The sequence below is a fragment of the Conger conger genome, chromosome 5 (genome assembly GCF_963514075.1).
Source record: "Conger conger chromosome 5, fConCon1.1, whole genome shotgun sequence".
Taxonomy (NCBI): Eukaryota; Metazoa; Chordata; class Actinopteri; order Anguilliformes; family Congridae; genus Conger; species Conger conger.
The window spans coordinates 12,897,354-12,917,117 of NC_083764.1; the positions used below are offsets into that span (position 1 = coordinate 12,897,354).

A 19,764-nucleotide genomic window follows, 5' to 3' on the forward strand; every position below is an offset into this window, starting at 1 on the left:
CATATGCATATGGTGTTATAAAGCGAGCAATTATTTATGATTGGGAGTTTGGAAAGAGGTGGGCTGTTCTTTATCATAAGCTGTTGACAAGAATGGTAATTACAGCCTTCTGTTTGGTAGCCTCAAGCAGTGGTTTGATGCCAGCAAGACCCCGAGAAAGATCTTTGAGACGAAAACATTTGACGTTAGCTCACATTTGAACGCAAGCATGTAATGTAAGTGGGATAATGAGACAACCTGTTCGCAGGAAAATGTACCTTTTTTAATCAACTGACTGGACTACAAGTCCCAGAACACTTTGCTTGTTGATAAACTGAAACCCTTCAAGCCTTGCCGCTTCAGAGATGCTCCGACCCAGCCATCTGGCCATAATGATTTGGCCCTTGTCAAAGTCGCTCAGGTCTTCTTACACCTGCCCATTTCTCCTGCCTAATATGGGAGCCAATTGTTCCCGTATCCCAGCCCATGACATGCGCCGGTGTTATGAGATAATCAACATTATTTGCTTCATCTGTGAGTGGTTATAAAGCTTTGCCTCATGGGTGTATTCATTAATAGTATTTGGCATTTCAGACAGTGCATGTGTCCATGTACTGTGTTAAGTGTCCACTGTGCTGTGGCCTTTAGTTTAAAAGTGGTAGCAGTTATAGAGGTGAGGATCACGGGTATGTGCAGATTGAAGGTTAACGATCTGGACACGCGTTCAAACACGGCAGTGGCATTTACAGAAGAGCTGGAGCCCTCAGCTCAACCCAGCAGCCAATCTCCATACACCAGCCGTGATGTGTTAACAGAGCTCAACGGGGAAATTGCACAGGCGTCGCTCCCGAATAGCTACGGCAAGGCCCACGGAGGCTGACGCTCGGCCCTGGGTTGTTCCGCCCACTGGACTCGCTGCAGTTTGGATAGTGGTTTCTACTTGGGAGCGTGCCTGGGTCCTGTCCCTGTTGCACGTGGGCCTCAGGACAGCGAGAGTTGGGAGAACCGGCTGGGAAGTTCTGGAAGATTCACCTCCAGAACCTTCCGGAGTTCAACCAATCACACAAGCCCCATGACGCCTTCTGCCACCACATATGGCCAGACTCTTATTAGGATTTTATTGACTGGCCGGCAGGCATGGAAAGAGAGGAACTCTCTCAAGAGGTCTATACGGACTGACCTTTGAAGACCAGTAAAAAGACATGCACACAATCACACACAGACACACACACTTGCAGACAATGGGTTTTCTACAGAGGAGGTTGGCCTGCATTGAAAGTCACCACACATAACATTCTCTTTCTGTCAAAAGACAGGACTCCTGGGTGTTTTTAAGTAATATGTGAGCTCTCATAGGCAAAGCACTAAGGCTGACTTGCCTCAGAAAATGGAGGACGACTGGCTCCCAGGCCTACAGTCCATGGCCCAGAATGTTCAATTATGCATTCAAGTAGCCTACTTGATACATATGATCGAACAAAGCAGGTTTTTATTTTTTTCCTCCCAAGCTCTGAACACGGCTAATTTAACACAGTTAATTTGGTGGTACTTTATTTTATAGTGCCTTTATAACCAAGCAAAACCCCCGTAATTAGCCAGTACTACCAAGCCCCACATACTACTCTTGTAATTTACCAATAACACTAATATGTCATTATTTAGCCACAAACATCAATTAGACAGTAACACAAAGTCCTGCCCTAGTAGTTGGAAAGTAACACTATGCAATAGCAGAGTAATTAGGCAATGACATCACACAATACCCCAGGAATAAACCATGTAGTAATAGCTAATGGCAATAGATGTCAATACAGGCCAAGTCCACTAGCGTATGTCTTGTGCAATAAAACAAGACAATAAAGTAATACATTATTTTTGTTTCTTAAAGTCTGGATAAATATCTTGAGTATTAAAAGCGAATATTGCCTCTGTGTCAACAAAAACATTTTCATGTGCCAACATGGTTTCGATTATTGGGCTTTGAATTAAGCTCTATTATTCTCAAATTAATTAAGAGATATTTAGGCTACAGCACATGAGGCTGAATGAAAACATTCAATGTGTGCAAAGAAAAATAAAAGATAGATAAGGTTTCCACCAACAATGACATTATTAATTACCCTGAAATACACACACACACACACACACACAGTCAATTCTTTACTAAAGGAATTAGGAACAGAAACTTTCCTCAAGCCTCACAGCCATTAAATTGCAGATCAGCTCATTTCGAAATGGTGCTAAAGTAAATTATTAACCCGCTTAGTCCGTTCCTGTTTTTACCCCCCTCTCTTTTTCCCCTTCCTAAACCGTTCCATCTGATGCCTCAGCAGTCCTGGAAAGCAGATTCAGCGGATAACCGCGGCTTGCTCCCGCTCGACGGCCTCCGACTCGGGGGCAGGGAGACTTCGCCGGCGTGCTATCGATATGTGACACATTGAGGGAGCGCTGCGGTCAATGACCAGACCATCCGCAGCTAAACACAAACAGCAAAGTCCGCCAGCCGCACTGCACTGACAGGCCACTTCCTACAGGCAGATAAACCGTTTTAGCCCAAGATAAAAAGCTCTTCGTTTTTTGGCCCCAAAAAATCGTTTTTCCAAAAAAAATTGTAAATTAGGGCTCTATAGTTGCTCCCATTTCAGGAGCATTTACTCCTGAAAATAGATGCGTGCCAACTGGAAGAATCGTTTAGGAGCACGTCTGCTAATTGGGATGCATTAGCTTGCTCCTAAATTTTTCAACAGAAAAAAACGTTTAGCATAGAGCTCATTTGTGTACCTCTACGACTTGCTATATCCATATTTCAATACATAGGTTTACTGCATACCAGTATTTGCTGCCATTTATTCGCACTGTTCATCAAGCACAGGCCTACGCAGAGAAGTTTGTACAGTTGCAGAGAACTAATTATGAAATAAAAAGAAATTGAATCAGCTTCTTTCTGAAGAAATTAAATCCTGGTGGGTGGGATTTCCAAAGAGACACATTTAAAGATAGTCTCATATAATTAGCAAACAAATCTTCAGCTGTACATTTTGCAAACTGACAGGCATTTTTCCCCTCAATGCAGAAAGCACTGAATAATTCATTTGAGTCAAGACCTGTTAGATAAAAAGTAGAAGCTGCCTTTATAAAAGTTTCTAATTAGCCTAATCAGAATTCACTCACCATAATGACGAGCCTTAAAACTCAGCTTTGAAACTTAAAACAGAAACTTAAAACTAGAAACTAACAGACTTAAAAATATAATGGGGACCATATGCAATCCCACAAGTGCCAACACATAAAAAAGGATACATGCACACAAGCATCTATACCTACTGTACATATGTGGCCACAAGCACTCACACGAAACCACACACAGGCAGGTTAATAGCTAAAACCAGACTACAGCACATAGTGTAATGTTCAGTGTTAAATCGACACACACGGTCCCTATTGGACACACACTGTTAAGAGTTGAATTAAGACCGGATATTTTACAGTGTACACACTTTATTAATAGAGATTAAAGATTAAAACCACAATTCAGTACACAGAAGCAATATACTGGCCTTAATCAGGAGAGGGCAATAATCAATAAAGGCTTCTAAATCTTTAACACAAACAGTGCCTTGGATTTTCCACTTATTAAGCGGCTCCAAATGTGTACCATTTTACAGCCATTTTACTTGGATGCATTTCCCTTTAGTTCTTCATTAGCATTATTTCATATCAAGATGGCTGCCTTTGGGAGAGAAGACACAGGGTGGGGGGTGGGTGTTACTACAGCTAGAGTAGCACAGACAACTGAAGCAGGGTGAGATAGCTGCAGCAAAGACTAAACCATATTATAAGCGTGAAGCGACAGCCCCACACAAGCCAAGGCCAGCACAAACATATCTATCACCGTCAGGATGTCATCACTCCATTCCCTAATTGCTGGACGTGCTAAGCTGCATGCCTTCATGGCCCTGTGGGTTAGTTCCCTCCCCCTCAATCCAGCCATTCATCTCAATAAAAGTATTTTATAAGCTATCTCTCCACCACTTGACATGAGACAAACATAATAAATGGTGACTATAAAAATAACAGAGGAAGCAAGAACCACAAAGCAAAACAAACAAAAATAAAGAATAAAAAAGTATGACCACTGGCATTCCTTCAAAAATTGAAACGTTCAGCCTGGCAGTTCAAATTCATGACAGATACGGCCATCAATCTATATGTACAGCCGCGAGCCAACTTTGGGCCTCGCAAACTCCAACAAGATCTAGCAGGCTAGGACCATAGCCTGCAACTTTTCTCAGAAATCTGTAACGGCAGCCAAGGTCAAGAGAAGGATGACCATCTATGCGGCTGAAACGATTAATACCTTAAATTCAGTTAAGTCTTCTTCTGCACTGAATGCACATTGACAGCCCTCTTTAATTCAATTAGGACTGAGAATGCACACACCATACACTGCAGTACTTGGCAGGACAACGGCTCTGGCTTTAACTGGGGTGAGGTAAACCCAAGGTGGGGGCCTGGCACCTGAAATAAGCAGTGGGCCCAGTCCCATTTTAAAAAGCCCATCCGCCAGGCGAATGGCTTTTGAAGTAGAAAGCATCTCATAGTGACTAGAGTCCCTCCACAATGACCTAGCAAGGACGTGGAACGCGAAACTGAGAGGGGCGTCTGCTTTCTCCCGGAGTTACAAAATGGTGGATGTGGGGCGTTGCATTAACTGTGCTTTCCCCTGAGGGGACCGGGCTGAAGCTGGTCATTATGCCCATGTGGAGAGGCAGGCCATCTTATCCTTCAGCACACGGCTGATTGCAAATCATTGACGGCTGTGCAAAGATCTGCCAGTTAATGACCCGCTTTGCCGGAGGTGTCCTATTGAGTAATCTGCAACTCGAGAGGCATGCGTGCATGAGTGTGTGTGTGTGTGTATGTGTGTGAGTGTGTGCCTGTGTGTGTGTGTGTGTGTGTGTGTGTGTGTGTGGTCTTAAAGTGTGTACAATCCAACACTGAAATATACACCCCTTCCCCTGCCCTCGGTGATCCCCTTCTGGGCAGGTCTCTGGGACACACCTGTGGATCTCCACCCACCGGGCGGGGGTGGGAGAGGTAGAGCTGGAGGCTGTCGGGGTTCGGGTGGGGGTGGGAGAGGTAGAGCTGGGGGCTGTCGGGGTTTGGGTGGGGGTGGGTGAGGTAGAGCTGGGGGCTGTCGGGGTTCGGGTGGGGGTGGGAGAGGTAGAGCTGGGGGCTGTCGGGGTTCGGGTGGGGGTGGGAGAGGTAGAGCTGGGGGCTGTCGGGGTTCGGGTGGGGATGGGGGTGGGAGTGGTAGAGCTGGGGGCTGTCGGGGTTCGGATGGGGGTGGGAGAGGTAGAGCTGGGGGCTATCGGGGTTCGGGTGGGGGTGGGAGAGGTAGAGCTGGGGGCTGTCGGGGTTCGGGTGGGGGTGGGTGAGGTAGAGCTGGGGGCTGTCGGGGTTCGGGTGGGGATGGGGGTGGGAGAGGTAGAGCTGGGGGCTATCGGGGTTCGGTTGGGGGTGGGAGAGGTAGAGCTGGGGGCTGTCGGGGTTCGGGTGGGGATGGGGGTGGGAGAGGTAGAGCTGGGGGCTGTCAGGGTTCGGGTGGGGGTGGGAGAGGTAGAGCTGGGGGCTATCGGGGTTCGGGTGGGGGTGGGTGAGGTAGAGCTGGGGGCTGTCGGGGTTCGGGTGGGGGTGGGAGAGCTGGAGGAGAGCTGGTGACAGTGGAGTGAGGCGCGGGCGTGCGGTACGCACCAGACCGCAGACACCCGCCTCCGAGCGCGGGCTCCCTCGGGAGTGGACTGCCAGATGCATCCTGAGCTCCCGTTCAGCTCCAAATCAGAGGCAGATCTGGGTTACTGATGCCTAACTGGGCCCGCTCCCCAAGAGGGACTGGAGGCCACAGGCCAGTGATTCAGCTGCCCTATGCAGGTCCCTAAAGCCAGTGGATCTGATTCAGAGGCCTGTGTGCTTTCCTAAGGCCAGTGGATCTGATTCAGAGGCCTGTGTGCTTTCCCAAGGCCAGTGGATCTGATTCAGAGGCCTGTGTGCTTTCCCAAAGCCAGTGGATCTGATTCAGAGGCCTGTGTGCTTTCCCAAGGCCAGTGGATCTGATTCAGAGGCCTGTGTGCTTTCCCAAGGCCAGTGGATCTGATTCAGAGGCCTGTGTGCTTTCCCAAGGCCAGTGGATCTGATTCAGAGGCCTGTGTGCTTTCTTAAGGCCTGTGTGCTTTACTAAAGCCGTGGCAGTTTTCTGTTTTTATTTTCCTTGGGAACGAAGCCCACATAAAGCATTTGTCTGTATGTGGGTGGGTGGTAAAACTACTCTGATAATGGCCACATATGTACTTTTCAAAGTGGGTGACCTTCAGTCTCTGTACAAAAGAACAGAGGTCAAACAAACACATTTTGAAAAGTGACCAGACAATTTATTCAAGAAAGATGAGTGTTTTCTACACTGTTACATCACTGAACCTTCAATAAGAAAGAACATTCGTATCAAGTAAGATTCAGTCTGCAAGAGTTAAATACAAACCCAAACCATGCCCCTTCCACATTGAGTTTAAACAAATAAAGCAGATTTGGACACAAAATGGCACCCGCAGAATGACACAATGTACATCAATGAGAGCATGACACATTTCAAACCTTAGAAGGTCATTTGCACCATTAAAGTCAGCACAACAGCGGTTATCTCAATGCATGGCACCACTTCTACAGAGCGACACGGACCAACGTAAATCCGGTCCCTCCTTTCCGTGGTGTGCCATCGGCTTTCCAATAAATCTCGGAAAGCTCTAGTGCCCCTTTACATGGGCAAATTAGCCAGGAAATCAATGACTCATTGTAGTTTTAAGTGCGACCAGACACTGCCTTTAGATTATTGTCATAGGGTGCATTTGCCAAGGTAGGAAAAGTTATGAAGAGAGGGTAGCATTGATATTCAGAACAGGGTGCTCTGAGCCACCTCACAACCTGGCCTTCTCTATTAGCAGGAATTGACTTAGGTGGTTATCATTTTGGTCGGGCCATTATCCTTCTGTCAAACACCATAACATTTGGATGTAAAAAAAAATGCGGTCAATACTAGAAAGCCTTGTTCAATCAGACGCCGATGCAGGAATCCCTCGAGAACAATGTATATACTGTAAGCGAGCCATCTGTAGAAGGTTATTGCAAATACAAAGCAGACACTTGCTTTGAAAAAATAACATAACACGGCCAACCGAAATGTGAACTTGATGGTCAATATGGGCAAATAATTTCTGGTGCTGGTGCATTTCATATTTCCCATTCTTTCGTCAGTCTGGTGTGAAAGAGGCAGTAGTCAGCGATAAATAAATGCTTCACGATACAGGAACCAACCAACTTGCAAGCTTAGATTACACATTTGCATTAAACATATTTGCATTTTATTTTATTTTTGAAGCATGACTGCACAAAGGCTTTCTGTTTTTTGAAAATATGACTTCAGTTTTAGTGTTTTCAATTGGGGTGGGGGTGGGACAGTTTAAATGTGTACATGAGTACAATTCTACATTTTTGAAGAGAACTCTATTTTTTTGCATCTTTCTAAAATAATGGCTATAGTCAAAGAGTCAGTACATGTCCACAATCGCAGCTACCAAGCCCCCATTAACCCTAACCCTAAACCCCCACCCAGTCTGTAATCGCACCTAAGGCAGCAGAAAGGTTGGAGCCCTGCCTGGTTGTGGTTCAAGACGAGCTTGTTATCAAAGGGCGTTGTTGTGTGGGCTAGCCTACGCCTGAGAAAATGCTGTTTGACACCTTTAAGCGAGTCTGCTGCTGTAAACCGGGCTTTAGGCAGTGGGTGCCAAAAGAATAACATAAAAAATGGGTAAACACAAGGACAAATCAGCTTTTTATCATTTAGAGAAAACCGTAACATGTCCTACCCGTGGTCAAGAGTAGTTTTTGTGAAGAATATTGTCAGTATATAGCAATCTTTAGCTGAATGTTTTATACAGTTGATTAGACTAAGCAGGGGACAATCCCCCCTTGCTCAAGGGCCCAACATCATATTGTGGCTACACCGGGGCTTGAACCAACAACCTTCCAGGTCCCACTCATGTACCATAGCCACTATGCCACAGACTGCCCCAAATAAGCCTACTTCCAGAAGTGTCTGATGACCTTTACAATAGCTGGTATTTCGGGTATTCAGGGAACAGTAATGCTTTAATGAACTCCAAAGCAACGTGAACAACTGGAGTTAGCTGTGTGCCTTTTGGTTTAGACAACAGATGCCCCAATACCAGCTATTGTACATCCAGTAAGTTCAGAAATAGTTTTGCTAAATATTAAAAATATCCTCCATTGCTCACAAAAATTCAAGAAAGTAACTAGCCCTCTAAGAGTTGTGCAATAATGTTACAAGAAAAATAAAATCGTCCATCTTCTCATGTTAATGCTGCATTTGCAATAGCCTCTCGCTAAGCATTCTCGGTGGTATTTCTGGCAAGACAAAACTTATACTGACTGGCAAACACAATCATCCCACAGGCAGGTGTTCCTTGTCTTTCCCATCTGTGGACAGGGGCATGTTTTTCGGAAGCCGCTGTTCGCAAAATAATGCATTCGTCACCAGATGGCTTGCTGTCACTGCAGATGGCTGAGCAAGCCGCAAACGTACCCGACGCATTTTCCTTTAAGGTTAGAGTGACGGGTGGTGACATCCGTCCGTCAAACTAGTGCGGCTTGGTCAGGATGGCAGGTATACGGAACTGGTGACGCACGACGATGTCTTCTGTGACAGGCTGCGGCCGACTGCCATGACTCAGCCGAGGCCGATTTTTATCGGGTTTGGGAAAGCACAGCTTTTGTTATAGCAGCGACCGCGTCTGTCATTCGGGAGAGCTCCAAGGTCGACGGTGAGTGCCTGTTAAGTGTCAACAGACCAGGTGGCTTCAAAAATGATGGGATAGGTCTCCTCCTCGCCTTCAGAGGAGGTAAATCGCCCTCTTTCACTCACTTTCCTCCCACAGAAGAGGGGGGCTTTAGCTAGCACTCTTCCCAGCTGTTAACCTTGAGGCAATGACATACCATCCACAGGCTGTGTCACGGACATCGTTCTCAAACGCACCACCTTGCACAAACAGACATATTAACACGCACTGGGAACTACAAACGAATGAATACAATTTCAACACGCTGGCAGGTCATTCCAGAAAAGTCATGGACTTAAATGGATGGGATGCGGCGTGTTTTTAATTATTGTTATGTGGCGAGATATTACCCAGCCGAACAATTTTACCCCCACAGGATATAACTGATTAAAGAAAAGGGAGAAAATCCAATTGAGCACTGACAGGGAAAAGATAGATGCAAGTGTACGAGATCAATAAATACCTAACAGTTCAGTAAAGCACATGATGGTTTAATAAAAAAAAGTCACAAGGGTGGTCTTATCTACTTGTCGTTGAGGCGACAATATAGGCAATCGCATCGAGTTAACTTCGAGGAGGAAAATATCACAATAACACAGATTTACGAGCGGAGAACTTTTTGAAGTTATTGGAACTGTTTGCCTCTTTCCAGTTCTGATGAGCCGGGAGCTGTCAGAAACTGTCAAAGATAACCGCTAATTTGATGTGGTAAATAAGAACTGCAGAAGGAGACAGGCAGAATCCATTGAAAATGAAGACCTGAGCGCTCTTTTTAACCCAAACCTACATCGCTATTGACTTGCCCTTTCCTTATAATATCAAAGAGGCTGGTCTGACCTCCCCCGTTGACAGAAGGCAAACAAATGAACACCTTGAGAAAGACATAGTCTATTGATTTTATTTTTTCCCCATACCAATAACCACATCGGTTATGTCCACCATCACGTATTTAATGAAGCAGTTTGTCAAACATCGACTATTCTGTTCAAGGCTTTGTATGTACCAAATTACATTCCATAACTGCATTAATTAAGACATAAGACTCACATTATTACTTCAATGAAACTGTAAATGATTATTTTGCGTGAGAAAAACAAACAACTGAAATTAAGCAAATTAATCAGCAAGGTCATTTGGGCAATTCCAGATAAACAGTCATGTGGTCATATTTCATGATACGTTTTGCAGATTCAAGTGTAGAATGGAAGGATTTGCAGTGTTTCGACCACTATCAAAAACAAAAGGAAGAAAAAAAAAAAAACTCAACAAGTGACAAAAGGATGGGGAATGGGTTCTTACAATGCATATATAAATAAAGGGCGTTGAGAGATATCGATTTCAAGTGTTCTTGTGGAGATAATCGGGTACTACAAAGCATGGATATTTTTTGTTTGGTTCACTTGAATGAACATGTAAACTGAGCAACATTGTCCATAATCCTAACTATTTAATATATTATATCACTAATTTCATGTAGTTATAAAGTTAGTAAATAAAGTTTACAATAAAATGCATGAGTTTATTGTGAGCTGGAGGCATCTATAGTTCAGTGAGATTGCCAAAGCAAACTTGCCATGGCATTTTGTAACAGAAGTAAAGCAAATGTTATTGCCACACAAAAACAAACAAAGAGTTGTCTTGTATTTTCAAATGTTGATCTTAGCAATGGTCAAAGGCTGTTAAGGTGCAAAGATAAGGGCATTCCAACAATTCAATTCAATAGAAGGCCCACTCACAATAAATGTAATGTGAGTAACATTGGGAGTTGATAATGGTGATGATTACTATCATTATTAGGTAAGGGAACTCCGGAGTCTTATATTCCGATACTCCAGTCTATGGGAAAGAAGGTCAAGCCAAGAGAGATATTAATTTGTGCTATATGGACACAGACACACACTGAAACGTGAGCAGCCTCTCTCGCCCCCAGAGCTGGCTCAGCTCCCTCCCGATGCCCGGCTGCTCTAAACCAACGATGGAAACCTGACACCTGACAGGCGGATCCAGACCTCGACCAGACCGCTCTCTCAACCATTCAGGTCTGCGTACGCGTCGTTCGCTGGGATCGGACAACAGCCCAGCTAAAACAAAATGTCCTCACAACATTAGTAGAATGTGTTGTCAATGTCAACACGGCCCCTACATTGCAGCAACATTGTGAGGACATTTTCTGCCTGCTCGGCTAGGCCACTTCCAGAACCATGCCATTTGCGAGCCTCCTCTGTATTTAATTCTGCATTTCAAGTGCTGCATATTTCCCGCTGCATATTCCGGCTTTCCCAATCCGGCCTTTCCATCTCTGTGCGTCTCTCTCTCCCGTCCCAGGCTTCTTTCTGGCCCTGGCATGAGTTCCGCTCTCTCCTCACACCGTTCCCACAGCGGTGTCCCTTCCCCGCCCTTCGCTGACCACAGCCGGGTGATTGATGAGCCGTGTCAGGCAGTCACATGACCCCACCCCGCCCCCAAAGGGACGCTGAGCAGACCGGCTGGAGAATGTGCCCCGCCCCGGCTGCCCTCTGGCCCCGCGGAGGAGTTAGCGTGTCCCAGATCTTCTTCACCGACCAGAGACTCGAGTATTTCCAGCTGTAGCAGTTCACTGTAGGGCCGAGGCCTGCTTTCCACTGCTACTCTCTCCTGAGTCTGCGGTTAGGGTCTGGGAGCCTGTCTGTGAGGGCCTTGGCTTGTGTGTGTCAGCGTGTATATGTGTCTGTGTGTGCGTGTTTACATGTATTCATGTGTGTGCGTGTGTGTTTTTATGCATAACAAGCCTGTGTGTATGCATGTGTGTGTTTGCATGTATTTCCGCTGAATGTGTTTTGTGTGTAACAAGCCTGTGTGCACCCAAGTTTAATATGCACGCACTCATCCATTGGATCTCACCTTAGCTTCGTTACGGACCCTTTACACCACAGCTAAAATTGCATTCCTCCCACGTATCAGGACAAAAATAGTGTGCTTTCTGATCGCAAAGGACATGAAAAGGGAAGGGTAGCGCATGGCTGTCTATGAAACGCAGGTCCACTCGCTCTGTTGAAAATCAAGAGATGAGTGAGGTGCAGACTACAGAAACCGTTGCATTCGCAGACGACCTCTCGCTCCCAGGCGTCCATTACGGCTCTTGTGTGGCCTCCGGTGGACCAGTCTTGGCTGGTCGGTGGCCCGGCTCAGCGGCGAAGAATAAAAGTGGGGGCTTTGTCAGAGCCGCCTGTAATCTGACATGAGAAAGTGAGATTGTCTCAGGTCAGGGGGGCAGAAGCGAAGAGCTTTTACGGATAATTCAGGTGTTTGAAGGCAGGGGCGAGATCGCCGCTGGCCTCTTTCTCCTTTCCAATACCTTACATGCCTCCCATGTCTTATTTACGAGTGGAAAAAAATAAGAGGATGCCAACTGAATTATTTAGGGAGTGTACACCATTTCTCTTTCCTGGGCGAATGTGCCATGCGTGGGGGAGTTCGAGTGCAGGGGCACTGCCAAGCCCAACCGGAGCAAAACCCGAGAAAAAGAGCAGTACAACTCCATTTTGGATCCGACCGCTAAAACGCATAAAAATCCACAGCAGTAAAGGACGCAGAATTACAGTTGAGAACCGGTTAATCGCTCCATTTGATTTAGCATCTCATACGACTGCGTGCCAATAAAAGAACTGCACCCAAAGGGTGGAATAATACGCTTTTGGCTGATTGCTTGACCCAAAAAAAAAAAAAAAAACCTGTCTGAGATTAAACTGTATGTGTAATATGCAGGAGCGAAAATTGCAAATCCCTCTCCACATAGGTTGTGATGGCAACCTCTGCGCCCCATACAGAAGATTAGAGTTAATTAGAGCTAAAGGTTGAAATGCCAATCACCAGGTCACCTTCCATTTAAACCACTGCAACCACCATGAATTCATTAGTGGAGGCATTACTTATATGAGTGACAGGTTATTAAAAGTAGTGGCACCACCTTGTCATTTCGACTGAAAGCTGACTTCATAATTCAGGGTCACTTGATAAGGGCTTTTTAATGCCATGACACTTCCAAAAGAGACACAATGAATAGCTCCTTCCGTCTCAGTTCCCAGTTCTGTTGCAGAATTTCCTGGTAAATCGTTCATGAACACAAGAATGTTGCAGTACCCGTATGTAAGCAATTTAAGAATGTGGACAGAATGAACAACCCCCATGCATCTTCCAAGTCAAAGTTCCTATATGATGAGGTTTACAAAATAACTGTGCATTATAACTGTTCCGCAGGATCTGACAGGGCAGATATGGACAAGCAGCAAAAATGAACAACCAAATATTTGTATAGCATCAGGGGCAGCCTTTTAAAAATTCTATGTCAGCGTTCTAGAACGTAGTGATCATCAGCATTAGAACATTCAGCTAAGAACATTCTACTCACACATCTGCCATCTTACAGCTTAAAGGGTTAAACCAAGCAAAGAAATCACTCCCCCACCCCATTGGTGCAGCTGGTACCGTGTTCCCCAGCAGCTGAACAGGGAGGTTCATTCCAAGCTCGTGTCCCAACCCCAGCTGATCAGAAACGCATTTCCCAAGAGCTGCTGCGCAATTCAATCAGCCCTGACGCAATTCAATCAGCCCCGTGACTGGCAGCACCTCTGCCCTGCCGAGATTACCTTTTTTTCCCCCCATAAGCCCCTTATTCAGATGCATTCCCTGCACTCACATCTGCAAATGTACTGGTTAATTGAAAGTGGGGTGAAAAAAAAAAAACTCACCTATTTATAATGAGCGAGCGGCGGAGACCAATCGGGCGATCCGGTCCTGCTGAAGGCCAGCCAACGAATGAATGCAATCGCACTTCGCAGACACGTGTGTGAAACCACAGACTTAAAAAAAGGTGAAGCTCCATTCAATCATGGGGACATCTGTACAAGTGAAATGACTTTTGCCCGTATTGGGAGGCCTGACCATGCCGACGGTTTCTGATTGCACAAGCCCAGTCAATTTTAAGGCGCTCTTTGAAGCAAATAAAGCTGCAGCCTGCAGGCGGACGATGTGGCGCTGGGATTTACATAACGAGAATTCTGGTCAAACCGAGAACCTCGTTTCGCGGTATGTGGCCTACCGAGCCCCTACCGAAACTGTTCTGGAGAACAGGCCTTGGAGAAGTAGCCTACTTCATTCAGGAGTACTCCATTTTCTGCTTTTAATCAACATTTGGAAATTAGTTTGAGTTTATTATTAAATTAGTTTAATATATATTTATTTTCTGAAGATTTAACTGGAAAGCATGCCAAGAGCTGGGCTGGCTGACTGACTGCGCTGAAATCCTATCTCCGGGATATCAGTCAAGAACCGCTGGAATATTCAACAAAAAAACGAATCTCAGAATATTCAAATCAGACATTAACATCCCAAGAGGACTGAAAGTACGTGACGCTCAACCGCGATCCGAGCCCCGTTTCAGGAACCGCTCCACCTCGACGGTCCTAATTAAAAAGCGCGTCGATCGCATCGATGGACCGATTACAATTATCATTTCATAATTCAGCCGGAGCATAAACAAGCAGGACGCCTCTGCCGTATTCGACCGGGTCATTACCGTCCCCGGCTGGCGCTTTGCATCTTATCGAATGAGCAAACGGTGAAGTGCGGGAGCTTCCCGCGGGGGGGGGGGGGGGGCTGGACAGGGGGGATGCGTGAAGCATCTTTATTAGACTCCGGCAGGCCGGACCAAACACGGCCCCGCTCCTCCGCCCGCTTCTGGCAGCCGTGCCGAACGCACCGGCGGCGAAAGCAATCTGCATCCAGAGACAATCACGCAGAATCCTAATCACTCGCCTCGCAGCTCTGGCGCCCGGGCAGGCGGCTGGATTAATTGAAACTGAACCCCCGTCGGGTGAACCTGTGCCCCGTTTTCTCAAAGCCAGGAGAAAACAGGCCGAGCCGACGCTGAGGGGGGAAAAAAAGAAAAACCCAAGCAAACAAAAAAAAAAAAAAAAAAGAATCGATAATAGCCGCCTGTCAGAGTCAAATTAGAGTTCACCTGGAGGCGGGCAGGGAAAAAGCGCGGCGGCACCTGTCTAATGTCGCATTAGCGGGCTCGCTCGCAGGGAGACGGAAGAGCAAGCGGCGGACTCTCGTTCGGTCCGTTTACCTGGCGCAGGACGAGAGCGCACACCTGCCGCGTCCAGCCGTCAAAGCACCGCAGCGCGGTCTTCGCTGAGGTTTATCACCAGTCGCACGTCAATACATCTACAAAAAACTACTTCATGGTCTTGGCTTTCCGGCAAAAAATAAATAAGAAATACACAAAGGTGACCACAATGCACTCGTGGGCATGGATATATAAAGAGTGTAGAGAGCCAATAACATCAAAGAAAGCTAGAGTCTTGTATCCAATTAGCTGCCGAAGCGAAGTCGAAAGGTCAAGATGACTCACTCAGAGGGAGGCATAGCCTGTTACTTTATGAAGGGGGTGGACGAGCCTCAAAGATTTCTCTCCCGAGGCTGTGTGTTCCTCCTGTGGTGCTGATCTATTGGATAGGTTCTAGAGGACAGCTGAGAAACATCATTCACTTCAGTCTAGCCAGGGGAAGTTGAGAGGTGGCGGTGTAGGTAGGTATATTGGGTGGGGTTGCCAAGAGGACAGGTATGGGGGAAGATATCAGGAGAGGGATGGAGTAGGGTTAGGGGGTAGAGTTGATATCAGGAGAGGTATGTGGCAGGGTTAGGGGGTAGAGTTGATATCAGGAGAGGTATGGAGTAGGGTTAGGGGGTAGAGTTGATATCAGGTGGGGTAGGGTTTGGGGGTAGAGTTGATCAGGAGAGGTATGGTTGGGGTTGGGGTTTAGAGTTGATATCAGGATAGGCTTTGGGCGGGGTTAGGGGGTAGAGTAGCTATAAGGACAGGTATGGCTGAGGATCGACATGTAAAAGAATGAAAAGCTGTGGTTGACCCACAGAATGGACATGCTATGTGAAGACGTATGTTGCACTATGAAGATACCCGAATGCCATTTCTCTTTGCCAACAAAATGGGGTCCTTTAGTCCCTTGTCAGTTCACTTGCTGCAGACTCCACTAACCTTATTAAAAGGAGAGCAGGGAAGCTGCATTAAGAAATACAGACCGATTATATGGAGCAACTGGTGAGCTGAACCTAACGGCAATACCTGCGTCAGCTGCTCCTGCTTGGGGGGGGTTACTCAACGCGCACTTGCTACTGCAGGAAGTGCTAACACGATTATCCCCAGTGACGCAGTCCGAGGACAGTAATCCCGGCTTTAAAACGTAGGCTCTGCAATTTCTCTTCTTAAAACGGGAATGACACCAGTGCAGTCTCTCCTCCTGAGGTACTGTAACTAGTCTTTCCTGACTGCTAGTCGATGTGAAGGCACCTGCGGCACTTTTTGACACCGCTAGCTTTTCGTGCGGTTTCCGTTTCACGGCCCCAGCATGCTTCGCGGAAAGCAGGATGCCGTCCTGTTGGCACTGTGGCACAGCAAAGAAGCGCACAGCCAGATGTTTCCTGCCCTTCTGATTATTCAGCCGTGAAATCGTTGAGCGAGAAACTGACAGAAATGCTTGCTGAAGCTGTGCGTATGCACCCCGCCACTGTGGTTCATGCAGCTGCATTCGTCTCCTTTTTCTGAAGCTACTGAGCATGACCGGGGTGCCGCTGCCAGTCAGCGTCAGTTCAGCCCCCGCCGAGTCGAACGAACACGATGCAGGAAACACAGGTCGATAGCGGAAGACCTGACTTGTTCACCAAAGCTTCCGTGTAGAGGCTCTTGTGCAAGGACGGCGAGAGAGAGGAGACAGGACATAGAACACCCATCTGTGGAGAGCGACCATGCTTGAACGAGACCAATGCCGTACTCGGTGTAATGGCCCAAACACAACACCTGGAGTAGTACCCTGGAAATGTGCCTGTCCAATGTAAGCGATAACTGTACTCGGAGTAGAGTTTCAAACCTGACCTTTCTGCAAAAAGGACTACAACAACGACAGCTTTGTCGAAGTGAAAGCACAAACAAAAACTCCCAAAAAACCCTTGCAAATATAATGCAGTACGCCGAAATTCGATCGTGGTTTATGGAAAGAGAATAGGGAGGCGAGGCCAACCGATGTGCACCCGTTTGCAAACGGCGGTCCAGACTGAGCCTGTGTAAATAGTGTGAAAAGCCAAGCTGCCATTTCAGCGTCCTGCTGGGAGGCAAAATGTTATCCTCTCCTCTTATGGTATTAAGAAGACAAAGGTTGGAGATGGTGAAATAAACGCGAAGGGACCGTCGCGGCCGGCCTAACCGGGTTGGGGGCATCATAGATTGGTCTCAGCGACATTGTCTCGGAGACCTTCGCGAACAGATTGCGTGTAATCCTGACACACGGTGGAGGGGGGGGGGGGGGGTGTGAGGGGCAGGACTGACAGAGTATTAACCGATTGCCCTTCAAGGTACAGAGCACATACTGAGAAAGAGGTCAGCGCTGTGTCGCGCCGGCCCTGAACTCATTAGCATGTTATTTACACACTGGCGCCTGGCCCCCGTCCGCGGCCGGCTTGAGCTCTGCGAGGGCCAGACCTCGCCGCGGTGATGTCACAGCAGGGTGATGTGACGAGGGACGAACTACCGGCCCTGCTCGGCACAAAGCATGGGGCAGCGGATTATGAAAATGAGAAATTTAATTGCGAATCGGACGCAATTAAGATGGCCGATACTATTCGGCGGACAATGGCGTCCTTCAATTTCCGAAGTGTCTTGCAACAGGGCTTTTTTTTCTAGGAACGGGAAGGAGGATGCACGCTCTCACCCGCGCTCAAAGGCTTAGCCCAAAAAACGAGCGTCAGCAAACCAGGGAAAACAAAGGCTGGAACGATCCGTTTCCGCTTGGCACCAGAAGCTGGCTGAGACAGCTGGTGCCAGTCCATCCTCTGCTGATAAAGACAATGCCCTGGCCCCAGAGGCGGGCAGGCTGACAGGAAGGCATCAGCGAGCACACGAGGACATCATTCTCCCAGGTGGCTGGAGCACCGTTTGAGAATGAGAATGTGTTTACGCTGAGCATGGTGGCCATTCCTGACTTAAGAGTTAAAGCAGAGAAACAGCCCAAAGGCTCCGTGGCGTTTTTTAACATGGAAAAATACGTGCCACAAGAAAATTCAAAGAAAGAACATGAAGTACATGTGAAGTAATTCATACAAATGTTCTTTTTAACACCGAGGTTTACGTAATGTAGGTACGATGCCACCTTCAAAGCCACACAGTACTGCATTACTTATGCAAACAAAAAGGTTTGTTTGGTGAGAAATGCGCTCAATTAGGCAGCATTAGGGTTAGAGTGGATCAGTCTCAAGCCTCATGCAAAATGTTGCAAGTGATGGAATTCAAGTTCACCCAACTGCCAACATCTCACCACAACGCATTTATTCCAACAAAGTTACAAAGTTCCAGCTTCAATAGGCATCACTGAATCACTACCCCCAGCCCCCGACTCTGTAATTATCACTTGTTCATTACAACATTTTTAGGTCCAGAGGGATTTCATTTCATTTAAATTGCATCAGAAATGCATTCTCCGGCCAGTAATTCAGAGCATTGGTATTACTTCATGATTTCCGTTGCTTTAACAGCCCTGGAATCCTATTTAACTCAACGGTTCTCTTTTTAAGTCACGTAGCAAGAATCAAGACTGAATTTGGAGTAATTTGGACCATGCGAGCATAGCAAATAGAGGACAATCAGTTGCCAAGAAAACAAAGATATCTGAGAGGTTGGTGCTAAATTGCCACTGTGGATGCGAAGGCGTGAGATAAGGAAGCAGAGCGACAGCTTTGCACCCACAAACACAAGCCATTTTGATTGACTGCTGAGGAATCTGCAGTCGCTGCATTTTCACTTCCCAAGTCACCTCATTCTTCTTGAATAATCTGATCCCTGGCAAGTCCTGTATCAGTCAGCAAAAGAGTTGTGAACGGGGCCGCTTTTTGACGTCAAGGCGTCACAAAAGATTGAGACCAGGAGTCCAGGACAGACAATTCGGACACAATTACAGCGAGAGGCCCATGCTCTCACAAACAGTTTCATATGAATGCAGAACTGAAAATACAGCTTGCCTCTATACAGCAGTGACTCATTGCATTAAAGAAAATCAAGCCTAGTTACAATGTTGTAATGTTTTCAAGTCTCCTTTGTGGGCCAAGAGCAGTAAATGTGAGCAAACACATTGATTTCCAGACCATAAATCCATGAGGAGAGGGACACATTACTAAAGCTGGCATTTGAATAGGCTGCAAGCAGATTTATGTATAGGTAACGATGCAGAATATCTGCATGAAGATGAGATGCGTTAGATCTTGCATTTGTCAATGGTTAGGTTTGTGGTCACCTTCGAAGGTATAGGTGGAATCCATGAGAAAAAAGTACTGAGATTACTCCTACAGACTTCTACAGTACTGGTGTGCCATAGCCTACATATCAGCCCAAAGCTGTGTTTTTAACAGCATAGTTTTTAAGCCAATGAACTCGGAAGTATACGAACTAAAATTGTCATATGCGTTTTTTCTTACAGACCGTGTTTTCACAGACTGCAAGGACATACTCATGAAAAAAAAGGTTAATTCATAATTAAAAGATCAATAATGTCCATTGATGTTACAAGCGCGGTTACCACATAAATGGTAGATCATCTAAAAGGCGTGAAAAAAGACCGCAAATTAATATCGCATAAATGAATAAATGATCAAAATTGAATGGTGCTAAAAATAATACGTAAGTTAATGCAAGAAGATAATTTGAAAGTCACTGGATCTTGAAGGGGAAAAAACAGCTCGTCCAACGATGCAGACGATATGTACCGATGCATATATTGCGCACAACAATGAAGTAGGTTGATATCTAGTGAGATTTACGTGAGCCAGATTTGAC

At 46.4% G+C, this 19,764-nt stretch overlaps 1 protein-coding gene across 1 annotated transcript in view; it reads right to left on the reverse strand.

Annotated features, from left to right (window-relative positions):
- The window catches only part of man1a1 (mannosidase, alpha, class 1A, member 1), a 134,787-nt gene that overhangs the window by 113,790 nt on the left and 1,233 nt on the right, over positions 1-19,764 (reverse strand). The window lies entirely within an intron of this gene.